We start from the raw sequence: 25,531 nt of genomic DNA on the forward strand, positions 1-25,531 counted from the left end.
AAATGCAACAAAATCAGTGAAAAACTAAACACAATGACTGACAAACAACCAATGTGCAAAAGAAGACAAACTGTGCAAATACAATAAATAAATTAATTAACAGTACTAACAACATGAGTTGTAGAGACCTTGAAAGTGAGTCCATAGGTTGTGGAATCAGGGTGAAAGTTGAGGTGAATGAATTTATCTAACGTGGTCCAGGAGCCTGATGGCTGAAGGGTAATAACTGTTCCTGAACCTAAGGCTCCTGTACCTCCTTCCTGATTACAGCAGCGAGAAGGTACTGTGGTCTGGATGGTGGGGGACCTTTTTAGGTGCTGCTTTTTTGGAGTAGTGCTCCTTGTAGATATGCTCAGTGGTGGGGAGGGATTTTCCAGCGATGGCCTGGGCTGTGTAGGTTACTTTTCGTAGGCTTTTCCCTTCCTGGGCATTGGTGTTTCCATACCTGGCCATGATGCAACCGGTCAGGACCCTCTCCATTGTGCACCTACAGACGGTTACCACTGCTTTGCACGGCAGAATGAATCTGCATAAACTTCTCACAAAGTAGATTCACTGACGGTGCCCTCTTTGTAATGAACCCTGCTTACTGGACCCAGGACAGATACACTGAACTAATAACACCAAGGAATTTAAAGCTCCTGAATCTTTCCACCTGAGGAATAGCTTATGGACCTCCATTTCACTCTGGGTTGTTACCACCTATCAGTTTTGTGTTTGACAGAGGTGGGATAAAGTTAATGCGAAGATGGGAATAGATGGCTCAGGATGCAATGGGAATTGGGCATTAAAGCCCAAGCCAGAAAACTCTACAACTCTAAAACTTTTTAATATTGTGCCTGTCAGGTAAATAGAACTTAAATGAGGACTGGTCTTAGTTTCTTACAACGGAAGCCTGGATTGGAGCAAGAGCAATTTGGTGGAGTGCAAGTTTGGGATTTGCCTGACAAAGATCTGTCTATATGTCAATTTTGAAAAAGAAGCGAGTAAAAACTGGCACGTAATGCTCAGTCAGCGATGGCATCTAAGCAGATTTGATAGACAAGGCATGTTTGACATGACTACCCTCTATTGTTGACCGTGTCTTTTTACACAGCAGAGGGTGTGGGACACTGAACCTGATAGTGCTTCCCTCCCCAAGTGAGTTTTAAATAACAAAAAGGATCAGCTCAAGACCTCTGATCAGCTTGTATCATGTTTCCCTGCAACTCATTTCTGAACTGTTCTGTTCAGATCATTTATTGTTTCATATTGAATGCTTTTTTCCTCTCTGCTTGGCTCTGCAGGTTCCCTGTTGACTTAAGTGGCTTTTAGTTGCTTTTCAGAGTTGGTAACTCTGTTTCTGAGTGATTGTTGCAGTTGAAATACCTGGGACTAATGTAGGGAATAGAGTTGTAAATTCTTGACAGTTGACAAGAGGTTATTACACACAATTGGAGCACCTGGGATTGAGGGTAATATACCAGAGTGGACTATGAATAAATGGCTCCTCCTCATGTTAGACGTTTGTGACGTGTGGTACCACAGGGAATCATGCTGTAGTCTGAGTTGTTTGCACCTTCCATTAATGATTTTGTATGAGGTGCAAAGTATAATATATCCAAGTTTGTTGATGATACAAAGCTGGGTGGCAATGTGGGTCATGAGGATAATGGACATTCAAAAGGGATTATGGACCAGCAAAGTGATCAGGCACATGGCGAATAGATTAGGGGGAAATGTAAGGTCATCACCTTTGATAGAGAAAAAAACAAAGTATTTTTCAAATGGTGAGAAATTACTAGTGTTGGTGTTGTTCAGCGGACCCCTTTATGGAAATCACAACTACCATGCATGTAGAGCAAGTGATTAAAAAAAAGCAAATGGCATTAGCTTTTATTGCAAGAAAAGTTGAGATAGGTATCCTAAGTATCCTGCTGCAATTATGCAGGACTTTGTCAGGAACATTGACTTCAAAATAAGACCTTATCTGAAATCTAGTCCCCATGTCTAAGAAATGATATTTAAGTAATGAAGATTCCTCAGAGCCATCCCTGTGGTGGGTGTCAGGGAATTCTCCAATGAGGAGCAGATTAGAGAATGGGAGATAATCTCATCCAAAATAAGTAATGGAAAGTGGCAGAAACCTGGATTTCAGAACAATCCTGATTCTGGAGCTAGATGGGTTAACCTTGTTTGTGAATAATCTTGTTCTGCTTTTTGAGAAGGTTGAGCTAGGAGTTGGTTGGAGTTTGGATCCAGCTTCAGGTTACACCAGTCTGAGCATTGGTGTCAAACAGAGATGACTGGTTACAGGATGAGGAATGGGCTGTCCATTAGGGATGCTTAATAAAGGGGCAGGCTTGACAGACTCCCAGCATTTACCAGCCTATTAAATTTGCTAGTTAATTCTTCTCCCCTGACCCAAATCACAGGCCTGCTTCCAACTTGCTCCCTGTCAGCAGGAAGTGGAAACTATTTCCCAGCATGAGAGAATAAACAGATCTTTGGTCTCCCTAGGCAGAGATTACAAGACCATTTTGAGATTGCCATTATGTCAGTAGAACAGATTTTCTTTATGGCAGACATGAAATGATGGAAATAAATTATGTGCCGATGACTATAAATTGGAAAAGAAAATTCCCAAATTGTTAGAAATACAGAGCTTTCCTGTAATAAAATAGAGGCACTTTTCAGGTTTTCAACTAAGCAGTGTTTTTATTTAGTTTTATGTCTTTAAAATTTAAGATTCTATCACTACCAAGAGACTTTGTTGGCATTATGTAAATATGCTTTTGAAAAACACAAAGCAGTGATGCTATATTTGAACAGTGACGGTGAATTGTTTGCATACAGTACCAATACATTCTGATCTTTGTACTCCAATCCCTTCATGCATTGAAAATTGACTTTCTCCCAATTACATTATCTATGCAATGCAAGATTAATGTGTGCAATGTGGTGGACGCAGTGATATCAGAGCAGTGGGAGACAGCTTGGTCTGGAAAGTTGGGTTTCCTCCCTTGACAGAGGAACTGCTTTGACTAAAAAAATGTGAAACGAAGACAACTGGTGCATACCCAGCTACCTGGTCCAATCAGGTGACGTGATACTGGCAGTTTGTCCAATTGAAGTCATCCATCTTGTGTCCATGTGCTCAATTCTCTAATCTGGTGACTGTAACATAAAAAATGTGTAAAGTGGATATGATAATGTACAACCATGGCACGGTAGCATAGTGGTTAGTGTAGCATTTTACAGCATAAGTGACCTCGATCAGGATTCATTTCGGGCCACTGTCTGTAAGGAGTTTGTACGTTCTCCCCATGATCACATGGGTTCTCTCCTGGTGCCCCACTTTCCACCCACATTCCCACAATGTATGGGTTAGGATTTGTAAGCTGTGGGCTTGCTATGTTAGTGCTGGAAGAATGGCAACACGTGAGGGCTATCTCCAGCACATCCTGGCACTGTATTGGTCTGTTGATGCAAACAATGCATTTCACTGTATGTTTTGTTGTTTTAAAGTACGTTTGGCAAATCTAGTCTTTTTATGTTTTTAGCAGTTATAGAATCATACATCACAGTAACAGGCCATTGACCCAATAGTTAATGCTGACTAAGACACTCATCTAAGCTAGTCCCACTTGCCTTATTAAATCTCGTCCCTCTTACCTTTAATCCATGTACTCTAGTTTTTGATTTCCCCAAAATTGGTTCAACTTTCAATTCCATAGGTACTAGAGTCAATTTTCTTGATCATTGAACGAACTTCTATGCATTCAGTGTCCGATCTTGACAGAGTATTGTGGCGCATACTATTGGTAAGATCTTCACCACATGCTGCCGGATGGAAATGTGAGCTAATAATGGCCGGGCAAGAATAATACAGCTTGTGGGACTGGGAACAACAGACAACGTGCTTAACCAAGGAGCCTTACAAAATAGGAAATCAATTGAATCAGCGAAGAACAACTTGCATTTCTCTAATGTTCCTCTTGAAATCTTGCAAACTGCCAATGAAGCACTTCTAAGTTTAGTAATGTAAACTGCAGCAAACAATTTGGACGCAGCAAGCTCTACAAAAGGAAATTTCATAACAACCTGGAAATCTGTTCGAGAAAAGCCATTTCCAGAATATTGCGGTAAAAAAAATCATAATCACAAGAAATTCTGCAGATGCTGGAAATCCAAAGTAACACACACAAAATACTGGAGGAACCCTACGGCCGTTAATAAACAGTTGATGTTTTGGGCGGAGACACTTCTTCAGTACTGGAAAGAAAGGGGGAAGACACCAGAATGAAAAGGTTGGGGTGGGGAAAAGGGAAGGAGGCTAGCTAGAAGGTGATAGGTGAAGCCAGGTGGGTAGGGAAGGTAAAAGCTGGAGAAAAAAGAATCTGATAGGAGAAGAAAGTAGACCATAGGAGAAAGGGAAGGAGGAGGGGAGCCAGGGAGAGGTGATAGGCAGGTGAGAAGAGATAAAAGGCCAGAGTGGGGAATTGAAGGGGAGGAGGAGAATTTTTTTTACCGGAAGGAGAATTGATATTCATGCCATTATGTCGGAACCTAACATAATATAACGTGTTGCTCTTCTCCCCTGAGGGTGGCCTCATTGTGGCACAAAAGGAGGCCATGGACCAACAGGAATGGGAAACAAAATTTAAATATTTGGCCACTGGGAAGTCTGCTCTTGGCAGATGAAGAGGAGGTGCTCAACAAAGCATTCCCCAATTTACAATGGGTCTCCCCAATGTAGAGGAGGCCTCATCGAGAGCACCTGACACAATAGACAAGCCTAGCAGATTTGCAGGTGAAATGTTGCCTCACCTTGAATTACTGTTCAAAAGCTCTGAATGGAGTTTAGAGAGGTGGTGAATGGGCAGGCGTAGCCCTTTGGCTGCTTGCCCTGTGGACTAAGAGATTTTCAGACTTGGGCCATCAAGCCTCAATTTCTGGACCTCCCATCAACCTTTACTCTTCTGTTTAGCGAGATTCTTATTCACTGATCATTATTCCAGTTAGGGATTCTAGGAGATGGAATTCCAGTGGCTGTGCATCACATTCTTTACAAATAGGCCGATAAAAATCACAGGGATCTGGAAAAACTGTATGAGCAGTTTATTCAGACTATTCAGCCCATGCTGTTCTGCTGACCTTGTTGCAATTTATACTATATCTCACCTTCCTGCATATCATCCGTATCTCTCCTCTCCCTTCAAATTCACGTGTGTATCTAAAAGCCTCTTAAACTCCAGCAAACTGCCTGCTTCCAATGCTACCCCCTGGTAACCCATGCCAGGCATCTGCCACTCTCTAAATAGGTCAGAAAGAGGCCCTTGCTGAGGGTAAATGTTGGCAATGATTGCTTAGGTGGAAAGTTGGTTTTGTGTTGTGTATTTTACATCAGATGTTTCATCCTGGCCATTCTATACTAAACTCAAGTCACCTCTTCCACATCTCTATTTCTACCCTGCTCACCTCTACCATTCCCTGTAAGACCATATTCCACACTTTAGGTAAATAAGTTTCTTCTGAATACCTTCTTTAGGGTGTTTAATATCTGTTATATATTTAAGGTCAACACAAGAGACAGCAGAATCTGGAAACTTCAGCAACAAACAATCTGCTGGAGGAATTCAGTGGGTCAGGCAGCACCTGCGTGGGAAAAGGAGTCAAACAGCACTATAGCACTTCCACTCACCTAGTCCATGTTGAGCTAATATTCTGTCTAGTCCCATCAACCTGCAGCTGGATCATACCCCTCCTATGTACGTACTTGCCCAAACTCCTCTTAAATGTTCCCATTAAATCCACATTGATGACTTATGCTGGCAGGTCATTTACACTCTCAGCAACTTTTGAGTGAATTTCTCCCTCATGTTCCTTTAAATATTTCACATTTCACTCTTAACCCATGCTATTGTTGCTATTTTGTAGATCTCAAGCCAAACTTTGACAATTCCTTTCCTCCCACAGATGCTGCTCAACTCACTGCATTCCTCCAACAGATAGTCTGTCCCTCTCTATGTAAGAGCCCTAGTCCTGAAGGTTTTACAAATCTGGGTGTTTCCTAGACCCTACTTAGTATTTTCCTGTCAGGAGCAATGTACCTTCTCTAAACGATAAGCAGATTAAATTGGTGGACTTGGGAATCTCAGACATTTTCTTTACAATCATTTGACGTGCAGGGCTTGAGCTCTTAAGACAGCAAATGGAGAGAGGTACCCATAACAAGAGTCGGCCTCGATGTGCATCAGCCTGTTACACAGTGATCTCTTTTGAGGCTGACATTTTACAAAGTACTTGCAGATCCTTTCAGCTTTATGATGTCATGTTAGCCAGTCAGGGATCAAATTACTGTTTGTTAATTCACTTCTAAGTATTGTTTATTCTGCCTCCTACCCACTACTAAGCATCCATTGTATTCGAGCCTAATTGACTTGTGAGGTGCCCATTATCTGGTCTAATTCCTTACTGCACATCTGTTGCTTCTCATTCTCCTGACCTGCCTTTATCTCACCCCCACTTCTTGACTCCAGGTTCTCTGGTGCACAATGTATGTCATTTCCAGTCAGCCTAAGGCAGCTGAGAGAACACTTTAAAGGGTCTTATATTCACACAGAAATCTATGTGAAGCATTGGACGGCCATAGTCTAGATTTGTGCTGGAATTGTAAGAAGTCTCCTCTGTCTCTAATCTGCTCATCTGATTTGAGGCGGAACAGTAGCACAGTGGTTAGTGTAATGCAATTACGGCACCAATGATCTAGGCTCAGTTCCCACCTCGGTCTGCAAGGAATTTGTACGTTCTCCCCGTGACCATGTGGGTGTCCTCTGGGCGTTGCAATTTCCCCCCACGTTCCAAAGGTGTATGGGTTCGTAGGTTAATTGGTCACGTGTGTGATAGGCGATGAGGGCTCATTGGGCTGGAAATGCCTGTTACCATGCTGTATCTCTAAATAAAATAAAACTCAAAATAATAATTGCTGAGTCCCCACACAGTATAGAAGCAGAGGACAGAATTACCAATAAGGCATCCTGGAGAATTGGGCTGGACTCTGTAGCTTCAGGGACCCATTTTGTCCTTGCTTCACAGAGGAAAAGATCACTAATGGAGACGACTAGTCAAACCGTACCAGGAGTATATGGTTCATTGTTTGTACCTTCCCCTACAGATGCCGAATAGTGTCATGCAAACTCTAAGTCTTTTGACTCTGTTTCCTTCCCATGGATCTGTGCTGCTATTCACCATCAGCAGGTGAATTAAACCCAAGTATTTAACCCAACGCAGCACAACATGGACCATCTGTGATCGTCCCCAGGTAGAAGAACTCAGCCTGTGGTCTCACTTAATGGCTGCCATGAACTTGTAAGGAATTAAAGCTGGTCTTATCCTAGGGTATGTAAATAGAAGAAAACAGTACAAAAATGGAGAAGCTTTAGGGCACTTCAGTTAAATACTGATTAGGCTATAAATGGAGTGTTGCATCTTAATTCTTATCACGTGGCTTTAAGAAGAATGTGAAGGTCGAAGAGGGTGCTGAAAGAATTTTACAAGAATGTTTCTGGGTATGAGAAGTTTCAGCCGTAAAATTAGTCTGGATAATGTGGGATTGTTCTTCCTGGAACAAGGACGCCTCAGAGGAGATTAGGTAGAGGATTGACTGGTTTACAAAAGGTAGATACAGGGAGCCTTTTAAAATTAACAGATGGTTCAAGGACTAGAGGACACATAAAATTTTAAGCAAAAATTACTCAAGAGTAGCTTAGATCTGGAAATATCATTGTAAACTACTGCCCATTAATGCCGCTGGTGTTTAGGGCAGCAGCAAAGGTTGTCCATCTCTGGTGGTGTTCAGGGTTTCCTTCATTGTGTCAGTAGCTCAGTCTTCACTGCTGTCAATCATACAAATTCCAGGTGGAGACTCAGGAATACTGTCGGACTCAGCTATGGAATGATTCTTCATTGCTGTTTCCGTAACAATTTTGTTTTACCAGTCAGGGTTGTCAGCCCTGAGCTGAACCTCGGCACCTGGTAGACCGGTGGACCACTCTTAGTCCGGCCTAGACCTTTTGACCTGTTTGGCATGGGTGACCCTCCTAAGAGCCAAAGCATAAAGCCCCTGACTCCAGCCAGCATAGTTCTCTGGATCAGTGAGGCGCACACACCTCCCAACCCTATGACAAGTTTATGGTCTGCTTGGAGGGGAATTACAGAACAGTCCTTAGCTGTAAGGGAGTTTGAAATTGAAGTTTGTTTTCAAAGAGACAATGGATGGTCAATGAAGGTGTTAATTTACAGATGAATGAGACTGTTAGGGCTATTCTACTTTGAATCTGAATAAGTAAATATGATGTGTTGAAAAGCCACCTTTTGTGCAGCAACAATTCTGAGGATTCCATGAGAGGTAAACCCTATATAGAGTCATAGAGCATAGCAGCACAGAAACTGGCCCATCAGCCCATCTAATACGTGCTGGCTTGTTTCTCTGCCTAGTCCCATCTACCTGCACCCAGACCATAACTCCGATACAACAACCTATCCATGTACTTATCCAAACTCCTCTTAAATATTGCAATTGAACCCATGTGCACCACTTCTGCTGGCAACTCATTCCACACTCGCACTTCTTGAGTGAAGAAATTCCCCCTCAGCTTCCCCTTAAGTATTTCACATTTCACCTGAATAATATAACCTCTCTAGTTTTAGTCCCACCCAAACTCAAGGCAAATATTTACCTAATTGATACACTCTCATAATTTATAAATCCTTTATATGATCTCCCCTCATTCTCCTATGCTCCAGGTAATATAATCCTAACCTATTTGATTCTCAAGTCCCAGTAATATCCTTGTAAATGATATGATATGATGTACAACACAAGAGGTTCTGCAGATGCAGGAAATCCGGCGTAACACACACAATATGCTGGACGAACTCAACGGGCTAGCCAGCTTCTATGGAAAGGAATAAATAGTTAATGTTTCAGGGCTTGACTCTTCATCAGGACTGGAAAGGAAGGCGGAAGAAGTCAGAATAAAAAAAAGGTGGGGGGTGGGGATAGAGTGCAAGCTGGCATGTTGTGTTATTCAGCTAAGACAGAGTAATGATTCTTAAAGCTTTTTTAGCCATTAAGCTAATTTTCCAGTCTCGTCTTACACATTGCTAATTTTCCATATATGCTACCACGGGGCTTTGATTCGTGACTTTCGAGCCGCTGATCCAGTACCATAATCATATAGCCAAGGAATCTGCTCACAAGTGCTGCTAGTGGGCTGGATGAGCTGAGATGATCCCCGGAGCCCACCACTGGTGCTTGCCATGAACTCCTTCAGGCAGTCCCATCACGAGAGGGGACTGGTGAAGAAATTTTGCCCATGGGTAGGGAAAACAAAAGGCCAAGTGAATGCTCCTTCTAAACAGTTGTTTCCAAGTGATTTTGTTTAAGCCTCTGAACGTTAGTTCAAAGTAAATTCATTATCAAAGTAAGCATACGTCACCAAATGCCACCTTGAGATTCTTTCTTTTTGCAGGAGAAATGCGATAGAATCAATGAAACAGTATACACAAACAAGTTACTCTTCCCCTCAGACATAACTGGGTTCTAGAACTTTTACTACAAACATCAGCACATCTGGTACAGGATGCACACCTGCACTCTGAACTAGTTCCTGCTCAACAACAATTGATCTGGCTCAAACCTCTGGCTGAATTTTTTCCCATTATTGTTTCTCCATTGAAGAGCTTGACTGATGGAGGATTTCACACATCTGTATTACAGGATGTTTAGCTTGGCACGATAGCTCCTTTTTGTTTCCTCAGCCTTCAGGTTTGAAGCTTGACTCACATATCCGGGTGTTCCTGGGGAGCATTCCCATCCTATGGATTACTTAGAAGAATCAGGGCGCCTTCAGAAGGACCTCCATTTAGAATAGATATGAGGGAGGAATTTCTTTAGTGGTGAATCTGTGGAAATCCTTGCCACAGATGGCTGTGGAGGCCAAGTCATTGGGTATATTTAAAGTTGAGGTTGCTAGGTTCTTGATCAGTAAGGGCATCAAAGGTTACTGGGAGAAGAGAGGAGAATAGGGTTGACTGGGATAATAAATCAGCCATGATGAATTGGCGGCACAGACATATTGGGCCAAATGGCCTAATTCTGCTCCTATGTCTTGTGGTGTTATGGTCACAGCAGCATCTTATGGATCTGCAGTTGTTAATATCACAAGATGTATGAGACACTGATGTGGGATCAGGGGCAGGCTGAAAAGCTTACAGACAATATTTTCAAGGAGCAACAAAGGAGGGAAAAAGATGTTGAAAAATGTAGCAAATCTATGTCAGAATCCAGGGCTTTGGCAACAGAGCGCAGGACCAACAATGGTAAAGCAATGAAATTTGTGGGTCTTCATTGTGGGGGATTATTGATCATTGAGGAAATATGAAGGGGTATGAGTGTGATTGGATTGAAAAATAACACCAAATCACACAGCAAAGGATATTCATTATATCAATAAGAATGGTCTTTCATTTTATTCTTGTTTTTACAGTGCTGTCGTAACTTCCGGTCTTTTGAAAATGTCCTGGAGCCAAAAAAAATGTTTCTGACATGCAGTCAGCGTATTTGACACGGAACCTCTGGAATTCTCTACCCTGAGGGGTATGGTAGAGGAATTGCAGTAGCTAATCAGCCATGATAATTAAGTGCAACATAGCTTCAGCGAAGGAGAGAATGACCTGTTGAAGAACTCTATCCAACTTGGCCACCCCCCACCAAATGAGTTAAATTACCAACTCACCTCTTACCAGGAGTCAGCGGATGGATAATTATTAGCCTGGACATTGAGAGCTTTATCATTGGTTGCACCAAGTTTCAGTACATAGTCCTGCAGCTTGGACTGAGCCAGTCCGATGTATTCCCTTACCTCCATCTCATAGGGCTAGAAAACCAACAGGTGTAGAGCTGACCAAAACCCATCTTCACCAATTTGATGACCTTCCAGTAGCACTTGATGTTTGAGAGAATTTGCTTGTTCTTTAAATAGTACATTGGGAGGCGTTCTTCCCACACGAGATGGGCTTTGGTTTAACTGCTCAACCAAAAGTAGCAGCTCTGAAGTTTTATGCCTGCTGCTCTTAGACTCGCCAGAACTGAAAAACCTGCTTAAAAAAAGTGAGGAGACAGAAATCACCATTATATTGTCTGGTGCTTTCCACGTAATTGCATATCTCCAACGGAGATTCAGTAAGGCAATCAGTGGAGCTGAAGTTGTCATTCACGTTACACAAAACTAGCCACGTCTCATCTGTTCTTGTATTTGAAGTGTTTGGCATTTCAGATTATTGGAATAATTTGTTTCTTGCTTTTTTTTTCTAATGGATTATTGTATCAATGAAGGCCAGCCCTTATTCCGGTTCCTCTCTGGATCTGCCAGATTCCCCAGAGAAGTTGCAAACCTGACTATGATTTACTGTACTGCAGCATTCCTGTGCATCACCCAGTGCAATTAGAATATTTATCTTTTCCGAACAGGGCAGGAATAAAGACGCTAAAGTCAGCGGTACAGCAATTGGAAATTGTACTTTGTCTTTTGCTCTGCTGATAGGAATTTATTGCAGTAGTGAAATTGTTCAGATTGTACGACGCTTTTAGATTTGGTGAATGATAAAAGATGACATTGTGGCTCATGAATGCATTCTGACCAAGTCCAGAATACAAAAAAAAATCTGGGTACCAGGTTCCTATTACTGGCTATTACAAACTCTGGTAAATATTAGCAGTGAAGATTTAAGAGTGTATTTTTTCTGCAGCTCCTCAAATGCCCATACAAGATCTGTCCCATTAAAGAAATGTTCACGTTTTCTAGGCCGGTACCAACACAATGTAAGATAATGGGGACTAGAATAATGACAGATCATTGGTGTGGATGTCATCCATAAATGGAAACCATCCGGGCCACAGTTTATTTTCAGACCCATCTCATCCTTAATCTTGCCCATCCTTGATTAATATCCTCCAGGCTTTTAACCCTCCAACTATCTGTTCCTTTGAGTCAAGCTCTTTACTTGGTCTGATCATTGGTGTCCAAGGCTACAGCTCCCAAAGACTGTATGCCCTGGTCATTCACTTGTGGATGAAATCCACACAACTGGCAAAGGAATCTCTGTTGGCGGGTGGCCTAGTGGCCTAGTGATCTGAAGGTCACTGGTTCGAGCCTCAGCTGAGGCAGCATGTTGTGTCCTTCAGCAAGGCACTTAACACATTGCTCTGCGACGACACCAGTGCCAAGCTGCATGGGTCCTAGTGCCCTTCCCTTGGACAACATCGGTGGCGTGGAGAGGGGAAGGCCTGCAGCTTGGGCAACTGCCGGTGTCCCATACAACCCTGCCCAGGCCTGCGCCCTGGAAACCCTCCAAGGTGCAAATCAATGGTCTCATGAGACTAACAGATGCCTATAAAGGCAAAGGAATAAAATGAGAGAACACTCAGCAATTCAGAGCACAGTCACTCAGACTATGTTATTACAGGAGCTGAACTTTTGAGTAAGGAGTTATAATGGATCTGATTATATCAATGGATGTAAGAGATGCTGGATTTGGAAGAAGGACAAAATGTATCAACGCATCATAGGAAGCAGCCTTCCCTTGATGGACGCTGTCTCCACTTCCTGCTCTCCCAATAAATTAACTAACTTGCTGCCTGTAACACCACTGCCGTTTAGGGCAGCAATGAAGGCCCTCCATCTCGGGTGGTGTTCAGGACTTCCTTCATCTTGTCAGTAGCCAATGTTCATCTTTGTGATCATGGTGAATGCATTTTGAAAGGAGTTGCGTCGCAATCTGGGATATCTGCAGGATGTGAAGCAGTATGAGCATGTGTTGTGCTTGTTCAGTCAGTCTTCCATCAAACAACAAATGTCACAGCTTGTTATAGAGATGAACATTAGAATTGCAGGTTATGGGAGCGGGCGTCTTGACCAATCAATCGCCCATTTTACACTAATTTTATACCATTTTACACTAATCCCATTTTATCCTCCCCTCATTCCCATTGACTCTGACATGCTACTGCTCATTCCCATGAGATTAATTGGCACTGTAAATTATCCCACAAAACTGCACCCTTTTGGATTGTGAGAGAAAACTGGAGAATGTGCAGACTCCACGCAGAGAACACCAGAAATCAGGATGACCCTGTGTTACAGAAGGTGTGAGGCAGCAATTCAATTAGCTGAACCATTACAGCTCCTATTCTGACTTTAACAGGTCCTAAACCACGTTACAGATAGTTAAAAACTTCTAACATAACTTCTAAAACTTTAGTGGAGGTGCCTAATGAAGTGACCGCTGAGTGTGTGATTGTGGTCTTCTGATGCAGTAACCTACGCACACCAAGGTTCAACATGTGCATTCAGAGATGCTCTTCTGCACACCACTGTTGTAACGTGTGGTTATTTGAATTACTGTCACCTTTCTGCAAACTTGTACCAGTTTGGCCATTCTCCTCCGTCCCCTCTCATTAACAAGGCATTTTCACCCATGGTACTGCCACTCACTAGATGTTTTTATTTTTCACATCATTCTCTGTAAATTGGAGAGACGGTTGTGCATGAAAATCCCAGGAGATCAGCGGGTTCTTTAAACCACCCCCAACTCAACAATCACTCATCGTATTTCTTCCCCATTTTGATGTTTGGTCTGAGTGCAACTGAACCTTTTGACCATGTCTGCATGCTTTAACGTGTTGAATTGATGTCACATGATTTGCTGATTAGACATTTGCATTAACAAGCAGACGTACAGGTATGCTGTACAGACACAATTAGAATTTATGTACCTCAGCTCCCACAAGCTTCAATGTGATGATGTTTAGATAAAAACATGAGAAAATCTGCAGATACTGGAAATCCAAAGGAACAAAATATCTAAATAAGCTGTTTTATCGATATTAGGAATAAATATTTTCTGGGATAGCTGGATAAATGCCCTGCATTTTCCTCATTAACAGGAGAGAGTGGACCATGCCCCAATTTGATACATTGTCTGAAAGATGATCCTCCTGATGGTGCTTCATTCCCTTGACGCTCTTCAAGACTATCAATGTACATTTTGTACCTGACTCTCCCCAATGGAACTTGAATGTACAAGTCCTACAATAAACTTAAAATGCTGAAAGAAAGCCAATCACTGAATGCTGCCTTTCCCTTATGCAGGGCTTCCCAACCTGAGGTCCATGGACCCCTTGGTTAATGGTAGGGGTCCAGGGCATAACAAAGGATGGGAACCTTTGCCCCAGTGTAACCTTGCATTTTTGTACGTTTTTCATCAATCGAACTTTGCTTGATGGGTAGCACGGTAGTGCAGTATTTAGTGTAGTGCTATTACAACACTGACAACCCAGGGTTCAATTCCCACTGCCGCCTGGAAGGAGTTTGTATGTTCCGCCTGTGATCACGTGGGGTTTTGTCTGGGTGCACCGGTTTCCACCGACACCCAAAAGCTGTACACGTGTGTAGTTAATTGGTCAGGTGGGTGTGATTGGGTAGTACATGCTCATTGGGCCAGAAGGTCCTGTTATCATGCTGTATCTCTAAATAAATAAAAAATATATACAGTGGACTCCAGGTAATTGGGGCACGTTGAGACTAGCACACTTTGGCTCATTTAAGTAGCTACCCCAGTCAGCCAAATTTTCATGGAAATGTTAAAAAGATATAAAGAAGACAAAGTACTGTTTCACTGAGTAACAAATTATGTGAAGCTGGCAGAGCTTGTCATCGAAACATCAGTTATAATCAATACCTCTACTCAGCTGAAATCCTGAGAAGAGTTTATTTCTCATATATGCCAGGAAAACACTAGATCCTTTTTCAACAAATTATATATTTAAATTAAATACAGAACTAATTAGAACACTACCAATACTACTACAGTACTACAAAACTGTGTACTTATTCCTTATTGTTGTCAACAAGAATTTATCTGCCTTGTTCTTTTGATTGACTGGAAATGAATAAAATCAGCACAGATACCTAGTGCAGATAATGGACTGCCTTCATTGCCTTCCTGCATGAAGTAGTGTCATAATCCAAGATCCAAGTTAGCAAAAAATCACTACCTTTTGAATCGTCATCCATTGGCACAAATGGATAACACAACGCAAGCACGAGCAATTGACATTATTTAAAAACTCTAAGCACGGTGTAGTGTCTTAATGTGCACATGTCTAACGCTAGTTAGAAACTATTCAGCAACTGATTCCTATCCCAATTAAGTGGCCTTGTGTCTCAAATAAACAAAGGCTATTTTCTCAATTAGTTTTTGTTCTTTAGGATTTGAACCAAGTAAGCAGCTCTTTAACTGATGATGCAGTGAAACAGAATCCACTGTACTGCAATCAATTTGGATTTGTAGTGTTATAAAGAAACATTCATGGCACTAAAGTATATTGTGCATTGCAATTTTATTGAGGGATGTGTCACTTCAGCTGTTCAAAGCTCAAGCATATTTTTAAATGATAGAATAAGTTGTCATTTTCTGATAGTTTCAAGTGACTTTCCCTTTGCATGCAGCATGCATATTTAACGTTCTCCTTCGCGTGTAACTGATAACGCCGAATTCAACGTCGAGATAAACCAGTCAATGAGACCAGATTACAGTAAGATTAACCATTTACTGTTCACTCTTCACATTAACATATGGTGAAAACTGTTGATAAAACAATACAAGATTGATACAGTATTTGTTCCTTCCTTAATATCACATTTCAAGTGTAAATACTTGCAAAGGTGACTATAACTACATTACACTAAGGTGCAGTATACAGGGAGAGTTTACCTGCTCCATTGACTACTTTAAATACACTTCCATGCAAACTATCCGCGACTCTTTAACTAACGAAAGCATAAACATTATCTACCGTCGTTACTTCTAACAGGATCGGCATTAACATCTTAGTTCAATATATCGATTATCTATTAACTTACAGCGTTGCTCTCACTGTGATTTCTCATGCCTGCAAAACAACTTCTGCTCAGGTGAGCCTCGTGGTAAGCCCCCACCCTCGCGCTAATTTCAAACCGGTATTTTCCCACAAGACGCGGCGAAACCGGATGTGACGTCATCGCATGCCGGTATATTTTACATGCAATGAATATACTTTAAACACTTCTAATTCTAACTAGAAAATACTATTGAATGAATTACTAAGCGAAAATATTATAAACTAAATAACTGTCGTAAAGACAGCACAGATAGAATAAGTTGTCATTTTCTGATAGTTTCAAGTGACTTTCCCTTTGCATGCAGCATGCATATTTGGTACATGGCCAGGTGTGTGTGTTTGCAAAGTTCTGCCACAACCCACCTTAACTAGAACCAATAAGAGCATAGCTGCCAGATTCTGCTCGATCTGGATCCTCCACAGATGTCTGTCAGTGGCCCAACACGTAATGGGTTTCATTCATAGTATTGCCAAAGTAAAACTGTATTTCCCTGTGGGGGTGGGGATGAGGGATAAGACATGGATGGTGTCTTACTTGGTCTTTGCTTGAGTTATGGGATTCAAACCCACAATGATCCTTGTGTTGGCCTAGATCTAAACCCCACCCACCTGCATGGAAGGTTGCTCCTCCTCTTTGCCCACCAAACACACTCCCCCACCCCCATTCTAGCTTGGCAACAATAGTGAAATGATTGTTGAAATTAGCAGAAGCCTCCTGTGACACTTAAAAGAAATAAGAAAACAAAGTTCTGGAAGTACTCAGTAGGTCAGGCAGCTTCCATAGAGAGCGGTGCTGTTAATATTTGAAGAAAAAGATTTATAGTAAGTGCGGTTTTTAAACATTTTTACATTTACAGGTTTTTTTTCTCTGATTCACGTACTTTGATAAAGTTTCAACCTATTGGATTTAACTGGGTCAAAAACCCACGTGCAGAACTGATGCAGGATATGCAGGGGAAAAGAATTCCCTAGACTCTACCATCTGGTACCGGGCATCACAGATCAAGGTAAAGAGTTGAACATTTAGGACAGAAGCCAAAAAGGAATTTCTTCACCAAGAGTGCAGTGAATCCGTGGAATTCTAGACTCAAGACTGTTTAGAAGTCTGTTTCTGAGTATGTTCCAGACCACGTTAAGGGAATCGGGGGGCCTGTGGGAAGTGATGCCAAGGTAAAAGATCAGCAAGTATTTTATTAAAGGGCAGAGCAGGCTTGAGGGGCTGAATGGCCTACTACAGCTTTTATTTCTTTTGTCCTTGATAGTCTATCCTTTCATGTATCATTACATAAAATCTATCAAGCACATAAACTGAGACCCTTTGGCCTAGACTGCCCAAGGACCCATTTCAGCAATCATATTTACCGGTACTAGGCCCTTAGCCTTCTATGTCTTGTGTGGACAGTTAAATATCTGCGTGAGAGCTTGGGGCCTTTTACACATAATTATTGCCCATTTCTTCACAGCGTGAGAGATAGACTGCGCCTTGGTCATTTCAGTGTCAGTGAGAGGGCAAGAAGACAACTGTATGAGGGCAATCCTCAGGGTTTGAAAGGTTCACCCCAGCTCCCTCTGAGCACCTCTCTTTTAGCTTTTACTGTGGGTATGCATAGACCAAAAACAATGCAGTGAGTTTGACCTTGTACAAAGAGAGGTCTACAGGTTGGTGGTGTGGAAGGGGGGGGATGGTTACAGCTGATCTGCCAACGAACTGAGCCAGCAGAGTAATATCTAGTAAAAATAAAAGGAGAATTTTATATTTACATTTGTGGCCTGTGGCCCATAGAATGTTCAGCAAGCTTCTGTTTGACAAACAGGACCATTTTAAACAGTTGAATCAAGTCTCTTCTCTTCGGAAAGATTCCTATATTTTTCCCAGGGTGGCATGGTTAATACAAGAGGACATAATTTTAAGATGATTGGAGGAAAGTAGCAGGGGCACATTAGAAGTATGTTTTTTTTTACACAGAGTGGTAGGTAAGTGGAATGCATTATCAGGGTGGTATGGGAGAGGCAGATATATTAGATAAGCACATGGATGAAAGAAAAATGGAGGGCTATGCAGGAGGGAGGGGTTGGATTGATCCTGGAATAGTTTAAAAGGCTGGCATAACATTATGGGCTGAAGGGCTTATACTGTGCTGTAATGTTCTATATTATATTTAATTCCAACTTCACAGCTGAAGGTGTCCTTAGATTGATGACTCATTACATGGAAAGAGTCCCCCAGCATCGCAGTCAGATGATATAGGTTTACGTTAAAAGAAAGTAAAGACGTGCATGACCAGAACTAACTACTTTGGGAGTACAATCATGTGATGGTGTAAGAAATGTGGTAGCCAGTAGGTGCAGCAAAACTAGAGGAACATCTTACTTTTATTTTTATGATGGCAAGGTCCTGTTGAACAATTGTAATGTGGTATGCTGCAAGTTCATTAGTTTATGGTGGGACTGACGACAGGGAAGCAGTGTGGCCTTGGTCGTAGCATGTGTAAAGTATGGATCTATTTCTTTGAATGCTTTTTCACATCTTTCTGACCATTCCCACTTTGCTGCTGTCTGCAACAGTGCGTTCAATGGGTGCAGCACTGTAGCAATGTTTGGCAGACACCAGTGGTAGTAGTTTACAAGGTCCAAGTATGACCTGAGTTGTGACACATTTTTCAGTTTGAACGCCTGTAGCACTGCTTCAATCTTCTCGTGACTTATGTAAGCCACTCTTGACAATGACATACCCACAATTTGAGATTTCATTCCTGGAAAACTCTCATTTCTCTCTCTTTGCACACGGATCATATTCACTCAGCCTGGTAAGCATCTTACCAAGGTTCTAGAGGGGCTTTTCATCATTCTTGGCAGTTACGATGATGTCACCAAAGTACCATTGTGTTCCTGGGGATATCTTGGAGCAGTTGGTTCATTGCTCTTTGCCAAATTGCTGGAGCTGATGTGACACCAAAGATGAGATGATTATACCGGAACAGTCCCTTGTGAGTGTTGATTGTGAGGAACTTCCTGCTTGACTCCTCCATCTCCATTTGCAGATAGGCTTGTGACAAGTCAATCTTTGAAAGTCTCTTCCTACTTGTCAAAGATGCAAACACCTTCTCATTATCATTAAACAGCTGTACCATTCTCTAGTTAGCTCTGCCATTTGGGCTGCAGTTGTCTGTTGATGCCAGAGAGAGAGAGAGACCTTTAATTGAGTGCCAGTTTATTTTGATTTTTTTCTCAACCTTTCACATCTGAAAAGTGCTGGCCATCTGTTTTTCAATACATACATCTTTAACTGTTGTGTTTGGTCTCCATATGTCATACTTACTTTCAGTTTGCCTTTGAAAGACATTTTTTCACCTGTGTAGGTCTTTAGCATTATTGAGGCCTTCTGTACTGGTATTTTAGAAAATGGTCTGTGGTAGTCAGCCTGTGGAATTATGGACAAAGCTGACCCTGTATCCAGCTCCATGTTCGGTTTTAGACACCGCTATTATAGTCCAGGTTATTTTGTGATCTGCTTCAGTTATACTGTGCAGTTCCAGGCATGACAGTTCACCTTTGTCAGACTCTATGTTCTCTGATTTTGCTTTACATTTGATAACTTTATGCTTTCGCTTAGTTTTGTGTTTGAGACTTTTTACACTCGTTTATGCTTTTTGTCTCTCTGCACATTCTCTCTGTGACCTGCTGAAGGGCCTCAGGCCAAAACGTCGACTGTACTCTTTTCCATAGATGTTGCCTGGCCTGCTGAGTTCCTCCAGCATTTTGGTGTGTTGCTTCAATTTCCAGCATTTGCAGATTTTCTCTTGTTTTCTCTCCGTGACCTTGTCTCGGACACTTTCTACATACTTTTTCTTTGGATCAACAGCAATTTGCATCATGGGAGGATCTGCCACGTTGATAGCATCTTTGGCATTTTGCATCATTCAGGAACATTTTGTACATTCCTTATTCTAACCTCCTTTTCTGTAGTTCTGCCGCATCCTTTGCTGCGGTTTCTAACGATATTGCAATGGTCAATGTCTTTTTGTTGATGCACTTTCTACCAGTAGCCTTGTTTCAGTGCTTTGACAATGCATGCCACACACAACCCTGTTCCTTAATACATCAAAAAGTCCATCTCCAAAGTCAGAGTGCTGGGAAGGTTTGCGCAGTTCTGCAGTGTATTCAGAAAAACTTTCATCCTTTGACTGGTTCTCTTTGTAAACTCTAAACCTTTGTCAGCACTTTAAGGCTCAAGCGATTTTGTAAAGTTTTAATGATTTAATTGAACAGGTTGCATGCTGGCATTGCAGGTGTTACTTGGTTGCATAAGAGACTGTACGTCCTTGACCCATTAAACTAGAAATTGCAGGGGCTTTCTTTTACTCCTCTATATTGTTTGTGTTACAGTACAATACAACCCTCTCAATGTACGATACCCAGCTTTCATTAGCGTATTAATTCCATCAACTTTCCTGATTGCAGCCATCTTCACTTTAAATTCAGGACGTTTTTCACGATTACACACCGGTCTTTCAGCTTTCTCATGCTGTTTTGTCCCATAACTGTTGGTGCAGTTCTTGATATTTCCTGATATTCAGATTCATATTCATTGCCAATTTCTTATGTCTATGCACAACTACATATCAGTTAAATAAAGGCATGCACATGGGATATGGTTTTAACTGGTGTATTCACATTGCAATGAGAGAGAGAGAAAAAACAAAGAAACATGCGTAGACAACAGTGCATGCACAGACAGCTGGTCAATGCTGAGGGGACGATCATTGCTTGAAAAGGTAATAGATCCATACGTGCACTGTAGTCTATGCATGTGTATTGTTCTCCCACTCTTCTCTGCAATGTGAACACACCAGTTAAAGCCATCTCCTGTGTGCATGCTTTTATTTAATTGATATGTAATTGTGCATAGACAGAACAAATTGGTGACGAGGATGGGATCGGTGACAAGATACCTGGCAAACCTGATGCCACTCGACAGGTCCAGAGGTCCTATCCTGAAAGAAATAGAGGCCACCCAAATAACTGAGCCTTTAGAACTGTGAAGTTAGTTATGGATTGTTATTGTGAAAGCATGTTTATTTGGAATAAGGATTTATGAAAGGGAATTTGAATGTTCTGTACATATACAGTACTGTTTTATGTTGCATTAATCTAAAGGGGAAGTAAGTGTACTGTATGGATCTTTCTTTTTAGAGCAACGATCCTCCCCTTAACACTGTGTATTGATCTGTCTTCTACACATGTGCAGTGCTCTCGTTCTCTGTCTTGTTTTATGGCGGTTGACACCCAGCTTAATGGTGCATTACCGCCACCTTCTGCTCCGGAGTGTGCGATAGACTGACATTCTGATCCCTTCACCCAATCTCTCTCTCTCTCTCTCTCTCTCTCTCTCACACACACACACACACCACCCCCCCCCACCTACACTTTATCCCCCCATCTTGCTGCAATGTGGATACGTCAGTCAAAGTCATCTTCCACGTTTGTGTCTTTAGTTAATTGATATGTGGTTGTGCACAGGCACAACAGGGTGGACTAGGCCTCAAGCTGCAGTGTCACCTCTGCAGCCACACAAGGGAGAGATGTTGGAGGTGGTGCAGCATGGCATGAAGAAATGCTGTTTCACTCGTCTTTATTCATGTATGGTTGAATGACAATTAAACTTGAACTAGAAAATGTATATACATAGGTGTGTGTGTGTATGTGTGTGTGTGTGTGTGTGTGTATATCACCTATGACACACATATTAAAAAGGTTCTAGTGCTTTCCCAGCTTATATGACACAAAATAAGTAGTGCAAAGAGAGAGGAAAAATACTGAGGTAGTGTTCATGGGTTGGTTCATTTCCGTTCAGAAATCTGAATGAAGCTGTTCAGTGCAGACACCCAGTACATACAAACGAGTCTTTGAGAGACCAGCAGGACAAACTTTTGGCTTCTGTGGGGCCACAGGCATCTTCTTCCAGGTTGGAACTGGATTCTTCCATGTGCCTTCTCTCCCTTGAGTTTTTGTACCAAATTAAAGATACTGTGCATTACCAAAAACAAAAGAAGGGGAAAGCTATTTAGGAAGCAAAATGAGGAATTTTCTCACTCAGGGTGGTGAATCTCTGGAGTTTTGTACCCCAGAGACTCAGATATTGATTGCATCCATAAATCCATCAATGATAAAGCAGGAAAATGGCTGAGGTAGAAGCTCAGCATTAGTCGCCCTGAACAGAAGAGGTTGTGTGGCCTGCTCTTGCTTCCACCTTGTACACCCTTATAAATATTTCTGTTACTGTAATCACAGATGCAGCATAGAAACAGACCCTTTGGCCCATTGACTCCACACTGACCATCAACCGCCTATTCATACCCTACGCAAATCCATTTTATTCTCCCCATGTTCCCATCAACCTCTCACTCGAATTCTGTCACCCACTTACACCAGGGGCAATCTGCACTCCCCAATTAACCCACCAACCTGCACAGGAGCACACCCTGCTCTGAGCGGAATTCCCCACAGTCAGTCCCAGGAAGAACTTGCAAATTCACCGGAGGGAGTACTGGGAGTTGCAAATGGACGTGGACCACTGGAGTTATGAGCTAATGCTTCTACTAGCTGCTGCACTGCACGGCTCCCACTGCAGGTTGCAGCATTGGAGAGTGCTGTGTGACACAAGCTTGTTTATGGAATAGCTGCATGGAGGAAGTTGGGTTAATAATTGTATTGCTTCTCTACCGCACCTTTCAGAATATCCCTCAGTGCTGGGCAGTGAATGAAGTGTCATCACTGTGCTAAATGTAGGACAAATGGTGCCAATTTGCATGCACAGACCTCTTGTGAATAGCAATGTGATAATCACCTAGTAAACCTTTTTTTCCCAGTACTGTTGAGTGAGGGATGATCATTTGCCAGAATAGCAGGGATAAGGCCTCTGTACCACTGCCAAGTAGTATAATAGGATCTTTTGCAGCAGAATTTTGATCAAGGTTCAATATTTCACCTGAGAGCAACATCTCCAACAATTCAGCAATCCCTCAGTCTCATATGTGAAATCTGAACCCTTAACCTCCCTCCTCCCTCCTCCTTCCTTCCCTTTCTCCCATGGTCCACTGTTCTGTCCTATCAGATCCTCCTCCTTCAACCGGTTACCTCTTCCACCAATCGCCTCCCAGCCTCTTACCCATTCCCCCGGGCTTCACCTATCACCTGCCAGCTTGTACTCTATCCCCTCATCCCATCTCATTCCTTCCATTCCAGACTTGATGAAGGGCTTCAATCCAAAAAGTGGAATGTTTATTCCACTCCATAGATGCTGCCTGACACTCTTAGCTGTGGTTGAGTCTGCCTACATGGATATCAGCAGCATTAGCAGTTATTGACTTCCCCATAACGATATTTTGACAGGCATGGACACTATTGCTAGCTTTGAACAAGGCATTTAAATTTAACTGCGCTGGTATGCCGAACTGTCATCAACATAGCAAAATATTAAAATGTGTCATAGTGACTGTCAGGCTCACACAAGATCATTGCAAGGAGCTGGCTGTATTAGGAATAACAAACATGTATATTTACTTGTGAAACAGCATGTCAGTTTATAACTGGCATGTATGATAGATGACAGAAGCATTACATAATGAAAATAACTGGGCTCGCTTCAGCAGCACATACTAAAATTGGAACGATACAGAGAAGATTAGCATGGCCCCTGCGCAAGGATGACACGCAGATTTGTGAAGTGTTCCATATTTTCTTTTAAAAAATAAAATAACTACCAGACAAGCTTAGTCCCCAAAGCCTATTGACAGATGATAAAATTATTGTGATTATGGACTTGATGTTATTAAACAGGAGCTGTCACATAGAATGCTAAAGACAATAGTGTGTCAGGGCACTGATGTGCCTGAGGATGTTCAGGCCAGGTGTCATATGTGACTGCAGGGTAAATATCATGAGGGGGTATATCCTGGCTGTCAACTAATCTGCAGTTCTAGACTTCACTCCATCAAAGTAGAGGAACAGTCAACTGATCAGTTTTCAATCCTTTGAGATTACAACCAGCAAATGAAAGTGGGGCATTGCTTTCTGCCTGTTACTGGGGAGTGGCTGAAAGATTCAGTGGGAACGAGTGGCTTGTATGAATCTGACACGTCACTTTACTTCAGAGATGTGTTCACTCGGCTGATGATTTGAAATTGCAATCACCGTTGTCAAGTGTGGGAGCCAGTTTATACACAAGGCGTCACAGTGTCAAGCAGTTTTCATTGGAACAGCTTTCAGTGGGGACTTGAATAAGCAGGAGATTTCTTTAAAATTCATTCACAAGTAGAAGGTATCACTGAGACTAGATCAGCATTTATCAGCCATCACAGAACCTTCCCCACAACCTATGGACTCACTTTCAGGGACTCTACATCTCTTTGTTTTTGCTTGTTTATTATTATCATTATTTCTATTTCTTTTGTATTTGTGAAGTTTGTTATCTTTCACACACTGGTCTTTTGTTCATCCTGTTGGGAGTATTCTTCCATATCCAGATAATAAATTTACTTTGAACTCGGAGTCAGTCTCTCTTCCTCTGGATCTGAACTCACATTAGCCAGAGCAGAATTAATAATGGATTTTCTTCAATGATGAACGTTCATGAACAAGAGCGGGGTGGGGGGGGGGGTTTATAAAAATTCAGTAGTTTTTTTGAGCTGTATTACATATATGCAGGTTTTCAATTTTAGGTGATATAACGATTTAATTTCTTTTGTCCGCTGTTATAGTTTTTCAATCATTAGTCGAGATATACAAGGTTACAGTACTGGGCTAGAAACCCAGTTCTACTGCTTCCCTAAAACATTCATCAGTACCATTTCATTCACATCTAATGGCAGCCAGTCCCCAAAGTACCTGAATCAGATGCTATGTTCAGACAGTCCTTACAAGGCAGAAAACAGCAGTTAGCATGATAAAACTGCTCTCCAAGTTGTGTGTGGGGGGGGGGGGGGGGTGTACAGTGATGTATCCACACCAGGCTTCCCTGACACTTTCTACACCTGCTCTTTAAGTAGATGAACAATTGCATGAAACCCGAATGGGAAACACCAGATATTCCCATAGGCCTGGATTTTATTTTGGGGCCTTGAACGCAAACTTTATTCTTCAATGTTACAGCCACCAAAAGCAACACCTGACTTCTTCAGCTTTATGGCAGGAGTTCCTGACCTTTTTTTAATACCATGGACCCATACCATTAAGAAAAGAGTCCGTAGACCCCAGAATGGGAATCCCCGATCTATGGAGAGGAATAAACAGTCGATGTTTTGGACCGAAACGTTAGCAGACATCCCACCTCTCCCAGAAGTGCCGGGAGTCTCCCGACTGAACCCGGTATAAAGGCGATTGGGGCCTGAGCCCTGCCCTCAGTTTCCAGGATGTAGTATGGTGGTCAACTACTGCTTGTTCTTTCTTCCAGTCAATAAAAGCCAATATCTCACCTTCATGTCTCAGAGAGAGTTATTGATGGTGCATCAACAATGACTTTTCTTTTGCCCATGGTGGGTTAAAATG

At 42.1% G+C, this 25,531-nt stretch overlaps 1 protein-coding gene and 1 non-coding gene across 3 annotated transcripts in view; both read left to right on the plus strand.

Annotated features, from left to right (window-relative positions):
- Positions 1-25,531, plus strand: part of unc5b (unc-5 netrin receptor B) — a 314,621-nt gene that overhangs the window by 79,339 nt on the left and 209,751 nt on the right. The window lies entirely within an intron of this gene.
- Positions 23,624-23,726, plus strand: LOC132379279 (U6 spliceosomal RNA). The gene has a single exon (XR_009507355.1). It is a non-coding gene; the product is annotated as a U6 spliceosomal RNA (small nuclear RNA).

This window comes from Hypanus sabinus, chromosome 21 (assembly GCF_030144855.1).
Source record: "Hypanus sabinus isolate sHypSab1 chromosome 21, sHypSab1.hap1, whole genome shotgun sequence".
NCBI lineage: Eukaryota > Metazoa > Chordata > Chondrichthyes > Myliobatiformes > Dasyatidae > Hypanus > Hypanus sabinus.